Source organism: Balaenoptera musculus, chromosome 6 (genome assembly GCF_009873245.2).
Source record: "Balaenoptera musculus isolate JJ_BM4_2016_0621 chromosome 6, mBalMus1.pri.v3, whole genome shotgun sequence".
NCBI lineage: Eukaryota > Metazoa > Chordata > Mammalia > Artiodactyla > Balaenopteridae > Balaenoptera > Balaenoptera musculus.
In genome coordinates, this window is record NC_045790.1 from 51,438,917 (window position 1) to 51,445,249 (window position 6,333).

Sequence of the window (6,333 nt, forward strand, 5' to 3'; positions counted from 1 at the left end):
AGTGGGGTTCAAAGATAAAGAAAAGCACAAACCCTCAAGCAGCTCACACAAAAGTTTGATAAATGCTAGGGAAAAGGGCAATTGGAAGTAAACAGGAGGGATAGTTGAGATGGAAGAGGGATGCCAGGGAGGGCTTCCTTGGGAAAGATTGAGCTGTTGTACACCAGGTTTTTTAAAATTTTTTTGTTTATTTATTTATTTATGGCTGCACTGGGTCTTTGTTTCTGTGCGAGGGCTTTCTCTAGTTGCAGCAAGTGGGGGCCAGTCTTAATCGCGGTGCGTGGGCCTCTCACTATCCCGGCCTCTCTTGTTGTGGAGCACAGGCTCCAGACGCGCAGGCTCAGCAGTTGTGGCTCACGGGCCCAGTTGCTCCGCGGCATGTGGGATCTTCCCAGACCAGGGCTCGAACCCGTGTCCCCTGCACTGGCAGGCAGATTCTCAACCACTGCGCCACCAGGGAAGCCCCTACACCAGGTTTTGTACTCGATTTTTGTACAGATTTTAGGAAGCAGATACGAAACACTCCAAAATGAACACACCTAAAACTGAACTCATTATCTTCTTCCCCTAATCTGTCCTCCTAAGTTTCCTCTCTGGGAAGCCATCATCTGTTTGTCAACTCCCTCTACCTGATCATCTGAGACAGAAACCTATGTACCAGCCTAGATTCCCTTTCTCTCTTCTCCCTAACCCTTTTTTTTTTTTTTAATATTCCCTCTTCCTCACAGCTGCAGCAAAGCAGAGGTTCTTTTTTTTTTAATTAATTATTTATTTATTTTTGGCTGTGTTGGGTCTTTGTTTCTGTGCAAGGGCTTTCTCCAGTTGCGGCAAGCGGGGGCCACTCTTCATCGCGGTGCGCGGGCCTCTCACTATCGCGGCCTCTCTTGTTGCACAGCACAGGTTCCAGACGCGCAGGCTCAGTAGTTGTGGCTCACGGGCCTAGTTGCTCCGCGGCATGTGGGATCTTCCCGGACCAGGGCTCGAACCCGTGTCCCCTGCATTAGCAGGCAGATTCTCAACAACTGCGCCACCAGGGAAGCCCCTCCCTAACCTTTTTAAGAAGCTGGAGTGAGCCTGTTGAGATCACCACACATGAGGGTGGCACTGGGATAGGTGGATCTCCGGTCTGGTCAAAGCAGGAGGGGTGTTTTCCCATGACAACACAGCTGGGTGGAGAAATAGAGTCTGTCAAGTGAAGTTAGTTTACAGCTAGAAAAACAGGATTGAGCACTGAGGCTGAAGCTCATGGCAATGACAAAAACTGGAAACAAGGATCAAGGTTGGTAGCTGGGAGGTTTGAAACCAAGATGGTTTAAGGAGTGAACATCAGGCTAAGAGAGGATCAGAATTGAGATTTTTAATGGTGGATGGACAATCTCAGCCCTCCTTTTAAGTAATGGTAAACTGTATTACTGGGTAGGTACAGTGGCATAAACCATAGCTCCACATCCTTAGTTGTGGTATTTAAAAGCAGCTTTCTGGGGACTTCCCTGGTGGCTCAGTGGTTAAGAATCTGCCTGCCAATGCAGGGAACACAGGTTCGAGCCCTAGTCCGGGAAGATCCCACATGCCACGGAGCAACTAGGCCCGTGTGCCACAACTACTGAGCCCACATGCCACAACTACTGAAGCCCGTGCGCCTAGAGCCCATGCTCTGCAACAAGAGAAGCCACCGCAATGAGAAGACTGTGCACCGCAACGAAGAGTAGCCCCCACTCGCCACAACTAGAGGAAGCCCGTGGGCAGCAATGAAGACCCAGTGCAGCCAAAAATTAATTAATTAATTAAAAAAATAAAATAAAAGAAGCTTTCTGGATTGGTGATCGGTCAATGAATGTAAAGTTTTGTTAGAGCTGAGAATCATTTAAAAAAAAGACATAAGAATAATTGAAATGCTCTATTTAAAATAAAACATACAATCGTATCTTGATTTCTCAAACTCTTGATAGATTTAAGATTTTCCCTTTGAGTTTAGGCCTGCTCTTGGATTTACCATCCACTTTCTTACTTGAACCACCCTCTTAATTTCCACCAACACCAAGTTCTATTGGACAGTGCTGGCTGTCATCCAAATACCAAAATGCCATGCAAAAGCCATAATGCTTTTCTTTCCAGCCTGACCTTCTGTCAGTCCTTCATGCTCCCTCTAGGCTGAAGTCACACTAATAGTACCACTTATATGTCTAAACCCAACAGCTGTTCATATGTCACTGCATTTGTACATGCTGTTGTTCCTTCAGTGGAACAGGGCCTGGTGAGTTCCTTTCCACTGAACAGGGCCCTTTCCATTGAACAGGGCCTGATAAATTCCTCCTACTCAATCCTTTGTGATCTAACACACTTGACAACTCTCCTTGTGTTTCCTGATTCTCCCAGGCATAGAGAGTTGCTTTGTTCTGTTTCTTCCAAAAGCTCTGTTTACATTAGTGTGCTTTCCACATCCTCTCTTCTCTGGTAGACTGAATTCATGAGGGCAGGAACCGCATCGTACCCATCTTCATATTGCTAGCAGCGAACCCACCTCCTGGCACATAAGTTCTTGATCGAGGTTTACTGATAAATACTGTCTTATGATAGTTTTTTTTAAAAATAAATTTATTTATTTTTGGCTGCGTTAGGTCTTCATTGCTGCACAAGGGCTTTCTCTAGTTGCTGCAAGCGGGGGCTACTCTTCACTGCGGTGCGCAGGCCTCTCATTGTGGTGGCTTCTCTTGTTGTGGAACACGGGCTCTAGGTGCGTGGGCTTCAGTAGTTGTGGCTCGTGGGCTCAGTAGTTGTGGCTCGTGGGCTCTAGAGCCCAGGCTCAGTAGTTGTGATACACGGGCTTAGTTGCTCCGCGGCATGTGGGATCTTCCCAGACCAGGGCTTGAACCCGTGTCCCCTGACTTGGCAGGAGGATTCTTAACCACTGCCACCAGGGAAGTCCTTATTTTTTAAGTGTATGTATATCTTGGGCAAGACTAAGCTCCATCTCATGTGACAACCAAGATGCTCTCTTGGGAAGGGATGCAAGACCATGACTGAGTGGGGAAGAGAATTGTGATTGTGGGCACAAGGGGGCAGCTGTGTATTTACTGATCCTGGTCTAGACTGGATTTTTTTCAGTTTCCCTCTGTGGTTACTGAACAATGCTAAAATATGTGGCTTTAGTCTAAATGATATCACACGCAGGGAGACAGATTTCTCACCCTAAATAGTAATTTGACTGGCTAAAATGAATTTCTCATTCATGTGCATAGGTAAATCAGTTACTTGACACCCTGGCTACACGTTAGAGTCATCCAAAGAACGTAAGCATTTTTAAAGTCAGGGCCCCACTTCAGACCAAATAAATCAGAATCTCTGGAGCAGAGCCAGGCATCAATATTTTTAAAGAGCTTCCCAGGTGATTTTCATGGCCAGAGTAGCAAAGCACCGAGTTACATCGTTTGCATCTTGTCATAATCAGATGTGGGTTTTTCTTAGTCAATTGCATCCAGAACATGATTGTGGAACATGTCAAGTCGCTGTTATTACCAGTGAAGTGTAGCTGTTTCACCAGCTGTGTTTGTTGCATGACTAGTGAAAGTCAGAGAAAATGACAAAGGTCAGCATGGGTTTATTTGGTATCTTTGGTGAAAGAGGAGTTAAGATCAAATTTGAGGAGACTTCCAATCTACCAAATTGACTGTTGATAATACTTACATGTCTCTGCTACATGCTCACCACTTCCACTGACTCTGGGTGAAAGCACAAGCAGTAGAGATGAGGTCTCTGTGCTCAAGGGAGAAACGTGAAGGGGAGGGGAGGAATGGTGACAAAGATTTACGTGTTCTAGGCACTTTTTATAGGTCATTGCATGTAAGCCTCATGACAACCTGGCACATTAGATGTGACTATCATCACCTTACACATAAGAAAACTGATTCTCTTAGTTTCTTCTTCCACAAAATGGGAATATTAATGGTTTTTACCTCCTTTTTTTTTTTGACAGTTCAGATAACATTTATTTTTTTTTCATATTGTAAGTCCATAAGCTTTATTTTATTTTATTTTTTTAAACATCTTTATTGGAGTATAATTGCTTTTACAATGCTGTGTTAGTTTCTGCTGTATAATAAAGTGAATCAGCTATACATATACATATATCCCCATATCTCCTCCCTCTTGCGTCTCCCTCCCATTTACCTCCTTTCTTGAAGAGTGAATGAATTAATGCATATTAAGCTCTCAGCATCACTGGAACATACTAAGCTCTCAATGAATGTTGGAAATTATTGTCATTGCCCAAGATCTCAAAACTGGCAAGAGAGGGGATTAAAAGCCAGGGCCATCTGATTCCAGAACCATGAACTTTCCTCTCTACATTGCAGCACTGCTGGGGATTTAACAATAACGCCATGATACTGCAATATGAAGTTGCAACAGGTGCAAAACACAATGAAGTGTCAAAGGCAGGTAGAGGAAAGAGCATGAGATCTGCACATTTGTACTCAGCAAAGGAAGCCAGTGAGTGTGAAGCACAAGATTGAGAAATAAAAAATCTGGAGGTTTGGGTGGTGGCCGCTGCTGGGCTTCAGCTTCCAGTTGTAGAGGGCAAGGTGGCAGAGACCCTGGCACCCTGTGCCCCACTGCTGATGCCCAGATGGAGGTCGTCAAGTGGGTGGTGGTGGGAGACGGAGTTGTAGGTAAAACTTGCCTACTGATGTGGGATGCCACCAATGCATTTTCTGGAGAATAGATCCCCACTGTCTTTGACAACTATTCTTCCCATGTTATGGCAGATGGAAAACTGGTGAATCTGGGCTTATGGATGCAGCTGGACAAGAAGATGACGACAGATCACATCCCTATCCTCTCCACAAGCTGACGTATTCTTAATTTGCTTTTCTCTTGTGAGTCCTGCATCTTGTGAAAATGTCCGTGCAAAGTGGTATCCTGAAGTGTGACACCGTTGTCTCAACACGCCCCTCGTCCTAATGGGAGCTAAACTTGACCTTAGGGGTGATAAAGACAAGACTGAAACTGAAAGAAAGGCCGACTGCCGTCATGTATCCTCAATGTGTAGCCATGGTTGAGGAAATCTGTGCTGTGAAACACCAAGAATGCTGGGTTCTGACACAGCGAGGTTGCTACATGGTGTTTGATGAGGCTCTTCCAGTGGTTCTCTCCCATCTCCCGTCAAGAGGATGAGAGAATGCCTGCTGTTGAAAATGTCTGAGCACCTCACTCCTTGCCCCATCCCCCTGAGAACTTTTGTACACTTTGCTGAAAAACGTTGGCACCTTTGCACTGAATGCCAACATTTTGTTACAGATTAGGTTCCCCATAAAACCATTCTGAAACAAGCAGGAACTTTACCATTTTGTTTAAGGTATAAGAGTTCAAACTTCCATGTTCTATTAAAATTTACCCCTAAAATGGAAAAAAAAAATCTGGATTCAAGCCCTACCTTCACCATGTACTAGCTAACTGACTTTAGGCTAATTACATCTGTAGTGGCCTCAATTTCTTCACTTGCATAAAATAGGAATAATAATAGTACTTATTTTGTGATATCTTTCTTTACAAAAATTAAATGTGACCATCTATGTAAAAGACTTATGCTAATTAAGTAGTTTGGTTTTAGTTAGGTAGAGGAAAGAATTTGAAGCTAGGACAGAAGAAATGTGGGTCTGCCATGACCTAGCCCATTTTCTTTGGGCAAATTCCCTGACATCCTTACTTTCAGTTCACCCCTTGTTAACTAAGTTTGGTAAGCAGGTAGCAGTGCGGTAGGCATTCAGTAAATGTTAGCGCCATCTTTCTCCTTCCAATCTCTTATAACATGAGATAATTGGAATGGGTTACTGCTTTACAACCTGGCTAGTTATCAGAATAATCTTCGGAGCTTAAAAAAAGAAGAAAGAAACTGATCAGTCAGAACGTGTATGTTCAGAGCCATGGACTAGATGATCTATGAGATTCATTCATGGTCTGATGATTGGTTATTTTTAACCTCATGAGGAAAATATGATTTGTGTTTGATTTTAAACTGTTTATTCTTCTTTTTCTCCAAATTATTTGAGTCCATGTATAATATTACATAACAATAAAAGGGACAACATATGAGGATCAGGGAACCTTGAAGGGTTATTGTGAGGATGAAACATGATAGTGCAGGCAGGCACTTAACACATGGCTGGTCAAGGTTGAGAATCAGTAATGGCAGCTATTGTTAAATGGGCAAATAGATCAATTATCACTCTCCCTAAACATCACTTTGAAAGATGGGTTTGGAAAACAGTGGGTGACTGATGGGTGTTGTGTTCTCTAGAACACAGATATTCTGTAATATTGATTAAGGGCGATTAA

The 6,333-nt window shown here is 43.7% G+C and overlaps 1 pseudogene; it reads left to right on the forward strand.

Annotated features, from left to right (window-relative positions):
* The first annotated feature begins 4,624 nt into the window (after positions 1–4,624).
* On the forward strand, positions 4,625–5,300 carry LOC118896362 (annotated as a pseudogene).
* Positions 5,301–6,333: the final 1,033 nt, after the last annotated feature.